Genomic DNA, 12,799 nt, shown 5'->3' with positions numbered 1-12,799 from the left:
AAAGGCCTTGAATTAAAAAGACAATGCAATCCCATCATCCTCAAGGTAATCTGTAATGTTTAAGCTATTATAGGGTTTCATCTGGGACTCAACCCAGATGTCTGAGGACAGGATCCCAATTTTTTTTATTATTATTATTATTATTATTTATGGATCAGCGGGTCAAAGATCAACAGCTAATCTACAATGAAAACAAGAGTCCAGAGTACAGAGTCCTTCTTTACGACTTTTTTTGAATGGGGACATGCACTAAACGATGACTGATCTGACTCTAGCATCTCTGTCTTAAGTTTATTTTACATGTTTTGTGGCTTATAGTATAAGTTACTGTAATTACTCTATAATTAGTCTATAAATAATGTCCTGCTGTTTTTAGACCGTAAAATCTCTGTCTTCAATTCTGTTCATATTTCTGTTCATGGTCAGAACCTTAATGAGATGCTCCCAGCTGGTTTTAAATATACAGTACATGTTTAGAACCACAAGATGGAGCTAAAGTCCAAATATTTGCTGGCAGATCCCTTACAGTCTGACACAAAGCCCAGTGTCCAATAATTTACATTACAATAAACAAAAACATTATTCAGTTTAAATATTCAATTTATTATTTAAATAAAATAAATTGTATGTTAGTAGGACTGTTGGGCATAAAATAATGTGATTATGCCGAAGGTAAACACTGCTATAAGTTATTATAGAAAATAATGCAAGTATGGATTGTAGTGTATTTTTAATAAATGTCATGTAGATATAAATTTATTTTTTATAGTTTTACTGTCCATATAAGAAATTGTCATATACTCTACACTATAATAATTAATTAACACTATCAGAGAAGTTTGTTCCCAGACAACATGTAACACAATCTGAAGGGAGTAAACTGTAGTAAACAAAACAAAAATAAACGACCTACTTCACTTTTTATAATATAACAATATAAACACATTGGGTAACGGGTCAGCTAGTGTATGGCCTGTTCCAGTGACTGGGTTCACAGATATAGCGACACTGTTTGTTGTGACTGTTCCTTTCTGGCAGGTTGTTAAATTTCTGTAATAGGGTTTATATAATTTAGGTAAGAAGTATTACCCAGGATCATTTAGGGGCTTAAAAGGATCAGTTAGCATGCAAGGGCTAAGTATTTTTATTCTTGCTCATAGTTTGTAGTATTAGGATTAAAGTTGAGCTAAGGACTGAGGCCGGGGAAAGAGTCAGTCTTAGTGCTAATAAAGAAAAGACATTATGACCCAGTTAAAAATGCACATATTCACGTATACAACTAATTTTTTTGTTTTGTCCCTTTAAAATAAACACATCGTCTATTGAACTGTAGATTGGGAAGATTGCTGCTGTACTTGTTCATAAATCAGTAGTGTCAGGGTGTGTCTAAAAAGCTGGCACTGAATCTGATTCACATTATCCATATGGTACACATACAATTATAGATATATAATATCAGAATATAATCTAATATACTGTATTTGTCAGTATTTAGTAATCCTTTGCCCAGTGGGTTTTATAGTCTATTGCTGAATGACGGTTCTTAATGCAGTGCCATCTCAGGGATTGGAGATCATCAGAGTTCAACTTAGGCTTGTACCCCTACCTTTTAAACACAAAAATTCCTCCCAATTCCTTAAATTATTTAATGATGCTTTATGCAATGTATAAGGAGCAATATAATGTAAATATTTTCCTTTTTTGAGGAAGATTGATTTTAAACATTTGGTAACGCTTTATAATACAGCCCGCGTTTTAGAGGGTAAGTACCCATTACTTACGGTGTAAGTTCTCTGTATGTACCCTTTACTTACGGTGTAAGTTCTCTGTATGTACCCTTTACTTACGGTGTAAGTTCTCTGTATGTACCCTTTACTTACGGTGTAAGTTCTCTGTATGAACCAGGGTACATTCAACATACTTACCGGGTCCTACAGGTACTTAACTGTAAGTATAAATAAAGAACACAGAAAGAACCAGGAACAAGAGAGTAACAACTGGGTAACTTTCTGACACTTACCGTGTACTTTACCAAAACATATGGTATAACGTTTCTGTATTTATCAGTTTATTTAAAATACTTATGGGGTTCTCCTAGTACTTAAATGTAGGTACAAATTAATTACCAGGAACAACAGTATAAAAAATTGGATGTCATTGCCTGCACTTTCCCTAAATTTCTGGTGCAATATTAATGTATGTATATATATGTGTGTCTTATTTAAACATTTTGTTCATGATAGTTATAAAGGTTTCATTCCAGTCATACCCAAGGGACTTATCATTCTAATATATTTTATTAGTTTGAATAAAAAGATAATGCTGAGATTTCAAAGGAAATTTATTTGTTAATACACAGAAAACAAAAGGTTTTATTTTAATGGATAATGGTGGATAGGTTTCCATCTTCAGTCCTTTTCTGCTCGACTCTTCTCACCGTTGTTGCCTTTGTCTTGCTCCTGGAGTCCTGGTGCACACCTTGTCCTGTAAAGCTGCTTTTTATAACCCCTGTTCTAAAAAGAACTTTAAACCCACACTTCACCGAGTTCTACTGTTCTTACTCTGAAAGTATGCAGTACTTACTCTGTAAGTACTCAGAAACAACAGAGAGCGGGCTGTATTATGTAGTGTGCAGTGTTCTGCTGTTCTTACTCTGTAAGTACCCAGTAAGTACTCAGAAACAACAGAGAGCGGGCTGTATTATGTAGTGTGCAGTGTTCTGCAGTTCTTACTCTGTAAGTACCCAGTAAGTACTCAGAAACAACAGAGAGCGGGCTGTATTATGTAGTGTGCAGTGTTCTGCTGTTCTTACTCTGTAAGTACCCAGTAAGTACTCAGAAACAACAGAGAGCGGGCTGTATTATGTAGTGTGCAGTGTTCTGCAGTTCTTACTCTGTAAGTACATACCACTGAGACCAATTTTTTGTTAAATCTTAATAAAAGCAAAAACAATCTGTACAACAATACATAACATTAAACTTATTTATTTATTTATTTACAATCATCATTGATTATATGTTTCTTTTAGGTAAAATGTTATATTTTTTGTTCTTCTTGATCTTCTTCTTCTTGTGCTTTTCCTTTTTTTCGTCTATCAGAAAGCAGGATGCGGAATCTTCTGCCCCTCTCCATCCTGCTTTTGTCCATAAGAAAAAAAAATGAATAAGTTTACTTTTTAGATGCAATTATATGTATCATTAATTTCAAAGCATGTCACACAAGTTTTTAGCCTTTAGCAAATACTCATTGTGCATTTATAAAGTACCAGTCAAGTTAAACAGTCACAATTAACATATAATCGTGAAATATGGCCTATACGTGGCCCTGGACATGTTAAATACACTGTAGCAAAAAAATTATTCTCTGTTAAATTCATTTTGAAACATTTTGAAAAGTTAAAAATGGTCAATTATTATATAACAATTCAAACCACCAGAATTATGTGTGGTTCCCTCAAGTTTTAAAATGTATTTGAGCTATTACAAACAATGAGCTTCACATGCTTGGATTAATTTTTTTTCTGACTACAAAAGCCCCTCCCTAAACAAAATAACAGCACTCATACATGGTAAGCATGGAAAACACTTGTCACAGATAAAACCTTGGAGGGTCACAAGGCTGGCAAGGGCTATAAAACCCTTTCAATGAGTTGGGCCTTTATGTCTTTGCTGTCGGGAGCATCATCCAGAAGTGGAAGGATTTCGGAGTCCTATAAAACCAAAAAATCAAAATGTTATCCAATACCACCAAGACAGTCTTAAAGAACACATTCCATGGAATGTGTTCTTCAAGACTGTTCTGGTGCCTTGAATAACAATTTGATTTGCTGGTATTATAGGACTTTGAAATGTGGTTTATGCAAAAGCGAACAGACATTTTTCCTAAGTTTGGTATTCAATTACTCCAAAATAATACAGTTATATCCTTTGTTACTCATGTCATTAATAGTATAACATGGGTTCTTTAAGACAGTCTTTGTGGAACTGGATAACAATTTAAGTTGCTGGTTTTATAGGACTCTAAATCTGTTTTATGCACAACCGAATAGACATTTTCCTAAGTTTGGTATACCATTACTCCAAAATGATACAGTAATATCCTTTGTTACTCATGCCATTAATGGAATGTATGGAATGTGTTCTTCAAGACTGTCTGAGTGTCATTGGATAACCATTTGATTTGCTGGTTTTATAGGACTCCGAAATGTGGTTTAAGTACAACCGAATAGACATTTTTCCTAAGTTGGGTATCCAATTACTCCAAAATGATACAGTAATATTCTTTGTTACTCAATCTATTATTAGTATGGAATGTTTTCTTTAAGGCTGTCTTGGTAGCATTGGATAACCATTTGATTTGCTGGTTTTATAGGACTTTGAAATGTGGTTTATGCTAAAGCGATTGGACATTTTTTCTTAAGTTTGGTATCCAATTACTCCAAAATGATACAGTAATATTCTTTGTTATTCATGTCATTATTAGTATGGAATGTGTTCTTTAAGGCTGTCTTGGTAGCATTGGATAACAATTTGATTAGATTAGATATTTTTCTCTAAATATATTTTACTCTAAAATTTTACAGTAATATCACTTGACATGAATAACATTAACAGTATGGAATGTCTTCTTCACGGATTTCATTGTCTAATATGATAACAATTAGATTTTTTTTTGGTTTTATAGCCCCGAAATATCTTTAAAAAAAAAAACGAATGGACATTTTTGGTATCAAATTACTCCAAAATGATACGGTAATATCACTTCAAACATTTATCTGGGATATATGAGAAAAAGATCACTAAGAATTTAGTGCTGTGATATGATATTAATTTGATTTGCTTATTTAATAGCTCTTTTTCCAAAACGTTACACTGCTCTACAGATAAGCAGTGGTCTTTCTGGTGTATATTTGTGGATTATCCCTCATTAAATCATGTTTATTTGGGTGTAAAACTAGTTTCTGTTCCATTTTAAGTCTCTGCACGAGAAGCGCCAGTCTCTGCTCCTCCGGGTGCGCTGTGCACGCGGCTACCGTAATACACGGCTTAGACGCGCACTCCAGTTCTCGGTGTAGATAGCGCGACCGAGCGTTTTCTAAGTGCAGATGGCGTGACCGCGATATAATTCCAGTAAGTAACGCTTTACTCATGTCAATGATAGATAGTTAACCTAAACTGATTTTACCTTTTTCCTTTCGTGTCTCCTTTTTTCACGGCTGCTGGCTCCCTCGCTTTGTGCCACTCAGTTTTCCAAACAACTCCTGCGGTCCTGACGTCATTTCCTGCTGCATTCACATTTACTCTCGTAAATGTCTAATTGGCCATAATATATTTTCTTTTAATTTGTTGCTGTCAAACAAAAAGTAATACATGCATATGTGTTTCATAATAACATTTTTGTGGACAATGTTTTGTCAAATACATTATTACGAAAAACAATATTATTGTAATTTTAAGACGATTAAATGTGACAAACATAACAATAATATAGCATAACAAAGCACTTATACCCTTTTAAATAAAACAAAATTTGAATATATAATAATATATATATATATATATATATATATATATATATATATATATATATATATATATAGTTAAATATAAAATAATAATAATAATAATAATACGTTTTTATTATGATTACTGTAATAATATTATTATTAATATAATTTCATTTTATGCCTTGTTCAAATGATCAAACCCAATACTTAATTAAGTGATATTGTCAAGATGGGTCAACATTTTTTGTATTTATTTTACTAATTATTTATTTAGAAAATGTTTTTTTTCTGTTTTACTGTTATTTTATTTACTTTGTAGACTAGTTATAGGTACCTTGGAATTGGTTTGCGACAAAAAAATTTGAAAGCATTACAAGCTAGCAGTATTGCTAAACCTCCCTTCCAGTAGGTGGAGTACTGAGAATTTAAACTTAGTTCACTTGGTTAACTGTTTGTACTACAACACTGGCTGTTAAGCATGGAGCGAGGTAAGGTGGAATATGATATGAGACATTAATATTGATATGCATAATAGGGTTTATTGATTTTAAGTCAACATACATAGATGTTACCAATCTTAGCTTAACTAGTTTAAATTATAAATCCTCTAGCTGGTCAACACACAGCTCCTCAGCAACGTTTTTTGCTCTGCTCCCGACAGCATGGATTTGTAGTGATAGCTAGGTTAACTGAAGCTATAGGGTTCATAACAAAATTACTTCAAAGAAAATAACAAGGCTGTTGTGAGTTTTTTTTTTTTGTTCAAATACCCTGTTACACCTTAAGTGGCGCATCATTTTCCCCCATTCCACCTTAAATATTGCTGCAGGAATAGAAAGTATGTTGCGCAATTTAAGGTGGTACTGAGAATGTCCAATAGAGCGGTCTGCTCAAACAAGAAGCAAAATATAAAGCTATTTTTTTTGTGACGGCCATAGGATCGGAAAATGCACCCTTTGAATCCATTAAAAAGTTTCATAGTTAGTAATGTTAGTAGAGTAATATTATTATTATTATTATTATTATTATTATTATTATTATTATTAATATTGATCCATGATGGTCTGCTCTACTCATTAATACTTAATAATTACATATTAATTGATAGTTTAACAATACGTCTAGGTCATTTTTATGCAGGATTTTCTTTTTAATATTTACAGTTATGGTATATAGAACTTATAATGATCTGTTTTCCAAAAGCATCTTAACATTAAGAACATCAGACTTAATGATCTTAAACCCAGCCATGATTGTTAGATCCTCAGCTGGTTAATTTGGTTTGCAATTCATTTATGTGTAGATAATCAGGGATTATTTAATTTCAACCTTTCCTTCATTCAGTTTATTATTTTAAATATTGGCTTATTTGGATTGTTTTGTAACATTACAGTATATGAAATGCACTAGACCTGATGGATTTTTAACATAATATCAAATTACATTTAAATATTGTATTGTTATGTTTAGTCTGCAGAAAATATGTTCAGAAAAACACGTTTCCTACTATTATTATAACAAATTATCATTCACATATTAATGCAGTAATTTAACTTTGTGTATTTCATACTTATTAATGTATTGTGTTTTATAATAATTTTAATATACTACCATTTTTGAGCTTCTCTTTTTTATAAATGCACTGCTCTTTATTTTACACATCTTTATTATTGTAAAATTTATTTAATCAAACATTTTTTGTAAAATAGTTCGTTCATCCAACATTTATTTAATTATTTAATAAAGTTACATACATTTCTAAATAAAAGTATTTTCAATTAATGATTCAGACATCCTAACTAATATTAAAGTTAAGGGTGCAGTCTTACAATATGAAATATGCACTAATATTAATAATAATACACAACCGTCAAACAACATACCCTTATTTAGTACACATAAGTATCAACAACAAAAAATGTAGTGTTAATAATAATTTAATTCAATAATTATTTTCAGTTCTGATTCAAACTATGTATGTTTATACAGTCTCATATCTATGATCTACAAAATTACTGCACAACAACAAAAAAATGAATGTTAAATAGGTTTTTGACAAAACAGTATATTTCATTTACAAATTTCATGAACATTTTTACTCTGTGCCCTAAGATGGAAAGACCAAAAAGACTTCTTCCTCAAAAATATGTGGACAATGAAGAGACAGGTGTGACCAAGGATGAAGCATCAAGACAAGAAAGAAGCAGGTCAAGCAGCCAAGGTGACAGTGGATATTATATAAATTGAAATGCAGCAACCGAATATTATACATCTGCTGTGATTTCTATGGGTTCTATGATATATCTTGCTGGCCATTTTTGACCCATGTTGCACATTAGAGGAGTAGTGATACAAAAAGAGCTTTTATTAAAAAAGTAAGAAAATACAAAATAAAATAAGGATGCACTATGATCCAAAATACTGAATACTGAATGATTAAATTAATTCAAATTTAAATTAATTTATTGCAAACCTGTGTTGCGCATCAAAAGGTTAAAGGTAATGTATTAATAGTTTTGGCTTTGGATAGATATCTATACGAACATGCTCGACTAGTTTCCCTTCTAAGGTAGTCCATTACATATATTGTCACTATAAGACTTTATGTTAAGTATTTTGCTTGGAACTATTGTGATGTAATTCATTACTTATGGTATTTTTTGAAACCAATGTCCCCACCACCATTAGCTAGCCATGACCATTTAGACAAGACTGATCTCTGCACAGGAGGAAACTTTGAAAGGCTGTCCAGGGCATGTAAGGTTAAAAGTAGCTACATAATCCTTCCACTTCTGGATGATGCTCCCAACAGCAAAGACATAAAGGCCCAACTCATTGAAAGGGTTTTATAGCCCTTGCCAGCCTTGTGACCCTCCAAGGTTTTATCTGTGACAAGTGTTTTCCATGCTTACCATGTATGAGTGCTGTTATTTTGTTTAGGGAGGGGCTTTTGTAGTCAGAAAAAAAATTAATCCAAGCATGTGAAGCTCATTGTTTGTAATAGCTCAAATACATTTTAAAACTTGAGGGAACCACACATAATTCTGGTGGTTTGAATTGTTGGATAATAATTGACCATTTTTAACTTTTCAAAATGTTTCAAAATGAATTTAACAGAGAATAATTTTTTTGCTACAGTGTATTTAACATGTTCAGGGCCACGTATAGGCCATATTTCACGATTATATGTTAATTGTGACTGTTTAACTTGACTGGTACTTTATAAATGCACAATGAGTATTTGCTAAAGGCTAAAAACTTGTGTGACATGCTTTGAAATTAATGATACATATAATTGCATCTAAAAAGTAAACTTATTCATTTTTTTTTCTTATGGACAAAAGCAGGATGGAGAGGGGCAGAAGATTCCGCATCCTGCTTTCTGATAGACGAAAAAAAGGAAAAGCACAAGAAGAAGAAGATCAAGAAGAACAAAAAATATAACATTTTACCTAAAAGAAACATATAATCAATGATGATTGTAAATAAATAAATAAATAAGTTTAATGTTATGTATTGTTGTACAGATTGTTTTTGCTTTTATTAAGATTTAACAAAAAATTGGTCTCAGTGGTATGTACTTACAGAGTAAGAACTGCAGAACACTGCACACTACATAATACAGCCCGCTCTCTGTTGTTTCTGAGTACTTACTGGGTACTTACAGAGTAAGAACTGCAGAACACTGCACACTACATAATACAGCCCGCTCTCTGTTGTTTCTGAGTACTTACTGGGTACTTACAGAGTAAGAACTGCAGAACACTGCACACTACATAATACAGCCCGCTCTCTGTTGTTTCTGAGTACTTACTGGGTACTTACAGAGTAAGAACTGCAGAACACTGCACACTACATAATACAGCCCGCTCTCTGTTGTTTCTGAGTACTTACTGGGTACTTACAGAGTAAGAACTGCAGAACACTGCACACTACATAATACAGCCCGCTCTCTGTTGTTTCTGAGTACTTACTGGGTACTTACAGAGTAAGAACTGCAGAACACTGCACACTACATAATACAGCCCGCTCTCTGTTGTTTTTGAGTACTTACTGGGTACTTACAGAGTAAGAACTGCAGAACACTGCACACTACATAATACAGCCCGCTCTCTGTTGTTTTTGAGTACTTACTGGGTACTTACAGAGTAAGAACTGCAGAACACTGCACACTACATAATACAGCCCGCTCTCTGTTGTTTTTGAGTACTTACTGGGTACTTACAGAGTAAGAACTGCAGAACACTGCACACTACATAATACAGCCCGCTCTCTGTTGTTTCTGAGTACTTACTGGGTACTTACAGAGTAAGAACAGCAGAACACTGCACACTACATAATACAGCCCGCTCTCTGTTGTTTCTGAGTACTTACAGAGTAAGTACTGCATACTTTCAGAGTAAGAACAGTAGAACTCGGTGAAGTGTGGGTTTAAAGTTCTTTTTAGAACAGGGGTTATAAAAAGCAGCTTTACAGGACAAGGTGTGCACCAGGACTCCAGGAGCAAGACAAAGGCAACAACGGTGAGAAGAGTCGAGCAGAAAAGGACTGAAGATGGAAACCTATCCACCATTATCCATTAAAATAAAACCTTGTGTTTTCTGTGTATTAACAAATAAATTTCCTTTGAAATCTCAGCATTATCTTTTTATTCAAACTAATAAAATATATTAGAATGATAAGTCCCTTGGGTATGACTGGAATGAAACCTTTATAACTATCATGAACAAAATGTTTAAATAAGACACACATATATATACATACATTAATATTGCACCAGAAATTTAGGGAAAGTGCAGGCAATGACATATCCAATTTTTTATACTGTTGTTCCTGGTAATTAATTTGTACCTACATTTAAGTACTAGGAGAACCCCATAAGTATTTTAAATAAACTGATAAATACAGAAACGTTATACCATATGTTTTGGTAAAGTACACGGTAAGTGTCAGAAAGTTACCCAGTTGTTACTCTCTTGTTCCTGGTTCTTTCTGTGTTCTTTATTTATACTTACAGTTAAGTACCTGTAGGACCCGGTAAGTATGTTGAATGTACCCTGGTTCATACAGAGAACTTACACCGTAAGTAAAGGGTACATACAGAGAACTTACACCGTAAGTAAAGGGTACATACAGAGAACTTACACCGTAAGTAATGGGTACTTACCCTCTAAAACGCGGGCTGTATTATAAAGCGTTACCAAACATTTCAATAATTCTCTTGCATTTCTAGATCTTCTGCTCGTCTTTTCTCCTCAAAGACAGTCTTTTGTTGACTTCACCTGCTTTAAATCAAATCATTATTTAAGTTTTTTTCTCTATTAATAGTCCTAAATCTTCCCTGTTCCAACATTTTTCTAAGATGTAGTAGGGCTAAAATGCAGGTTACCAGACAAAACATGGAATATCTTAGGTTCATATTTATCAGCAAAAAAACTCGATGTAAATGTAGGAAACAATGTACTTTTTTTTTTATCATGAATTTGTATCCTACAGAGGGCCCACCTATGGATTGACTTCTGCCCTTCCAGTGGAAAAGTGTGCTGTTATGAAGTGTCTTGTTGTATGCCACCTAGACTAGTCAATGTTCCAAAAGGTGCACTTTCCAGCAGAATGAATGGGATTATGTGCTATATAGGGTTAGTTTTTTTTCCTACAGGTGGGAAAACATGAAAAAGTGCCCAGTTAGGTGCCCATTTAATAGAGAAGTGATATTTCAGGATTGAAATGAGGTTTATTGTACTAACATCATTTTATTGATCCGAATACTAACTTTGTTTACTGACTTTTTTTACTGTTTTTTTTTAACCTAATTGAGCTTTGAACTTCATAGCCAGGTGTATCCAATCATGAGAAAAGGTATTTAAAGTGGCCAATTGCAAGTTGTTCTCCTATTTGAATCTCCTCTGAAGAGTGGCATCATGGGCTCATCAAAACAACTCTCAAATCATCTAAAAACAAAGATTGTTCAACATAGTTGTTCAGGGGAAGGATACAAAAAGTTGTCTCAGAGATTTAACCTGTCAGTTTCCACTGTGAGGAACATAGTAAGGACATGGAAGACCACAGGGACAGTTCTTGTTAAGCCCAGAGGTGGCAGGCCAAGAAAAATATCATAAAGGCAGAGAAGAAGAATGGTGAGAACAGTCAAGGACAATCCACAGACCACCTCCAAAGCATCATCTTGCTGCAGATGGTTTCACTGTGCATCGGTCAACAATACAGCACACTTTGCAAAAGGAGAAGCTGTATGGGAGAGTGATGCGAAAGAAGCCATTTCTGCAAGCAAGTCACCTGAGGTATGCAAAAGTAGTTCAATCAATAAAATTATAAGGGTGCCCATACTTTTGCACCGGTCAAATTTTGGTTTAATGCATATTGCACATTTTCTGTTAATACAATAAACCTCATTTCAATCCTGAAATATTACTGTGTCCATCAGTTATTAGATATATCAAACTGAAATAGCTGTTGTAAACACCCAAATATTTAGAACTAAAAATGATTAAGATTAATAGGGGTGCCCAAACTTTTTTAAATGACTGTAGGTTACCAGGTTTAGTGAGTGTTTTACTGCAACAAACCCATGGCCTTCAGTTTCTTCCCTGTGCTGTAGATCAATAGTCTAAAGCTTCTAACCATGGACAACATTTTTTGTTTCAGTGGAGAATCTCTACTCAAACTTTTGTGTAGTCCAAAACTAGGCTTAATCCCTGTATGCAAAACCAGCCCCTAATATCTTTCAACGAAAGCCCAAAATCAAATGACTAAACGTATCAGAACACCAAGGCGTGCCTAAAATATTCAAGCATCTCAATGAAATGGCAATTAAATACAGTATAAACACACAGCACCTTTACACAACCTTTTCTAACTCCCACTTTTTTCTCTTTCTTTCCTTTCTGTTTTCTCTATCTATCTCTTTTTGATGCCCAGCTTGGCTCTCCACTGCCTGCGGTGTTGTACTCCTGCTCTACTACCCCGCACTGATCAACTTTAACACACTCAGAATCAGTTTCTATATTAGCCATAGCTCTTCCTTATCAATTATCTGCTCATCACCGTTTCATACTGATAGATTAGTACCTGTTTGGACATTATCCATTTCTCTCCATTATGTGCCCATCACATTTTTACACTCATAAATTAGTACCTGTTACATTAGCTATAGCTCACATTATCTCTCTGTACTGTTGTTTTGTTCTTTTATTTGTTTGTTATTTGTTTGTACTGAGCGGGTCGACCCGAGTGGGATGGGTTTTTCCTTGCCACTGTGTCGCCACAATAATTTAC

General features: G+C 33.7%; 2 long non-coding RNA genes across 3 annotated transcripts; one reads left to right on the top strand and one right to left on the bottom strand.

Annotated features, from left to right (window-relative positions):
• Nucleotides 1-2,968: 2,968 nt before the first annotated feature.
• On the bottom strand, nucleotides 2,969-5,393 carry LOC125803027 (uncharacterized). Its single transcript, XR_007440081.1, has 2 exons — nucleotides 5,185-5,393; nucleotides 2,969-3,136 (listed from the first exon to the last, which is right to left on the bottom strand). It is a non-coding gene; the product is annotated as an uncharacterized LOC125803027 (long non-coding RNA).
• On the top strand, nucleotides 4,982-9,018 carry LOC125803026 (uncharacterized). 2 transcript variants are annotated; one of them, XR_007440080.1, is made up of 3 exons: nucleotides 4,982-5,129; nucleotides 7,619-7,727; nucleotides 8,854-9,018. It is a non-coding gene; the product is annotated as an uncharacterized LOC125803026 (long non-coding RNA). The 2 variants fall into 2 exon arrangements; XR_007440079.1 differs by lacking the exon at nucleotides 4,982-5,129 and adding an exon at nucleotides 5,907-5,994.
• The last annotated feature ends 3,781 nt before the right edge of the window (nucleotides 9,019-12,799 follow it).

The sequence above is a fragment of the Astyanax mexicanus genome, chromosome 7 (genome assembly GCF_023375975.1).
Source record: "Astyanax mexicanus isolate ESR-SI-001 chromosome 7, AstMex3_surface, whole genome shotgun sequence".
In the NCBI taxonomy this organism is placed as follows: domain Eukaryota; kingdom Metazoa; phylum Chordata; class Actinopteri; order Characiformes; family Acestrorhamphidae; genus Astyanax; species Astyanax mexicanus.
Note: the sequence above shows the minus strand (reverse complement) of the source record. Positions and strands in the feature narration are given on the sequence as shown.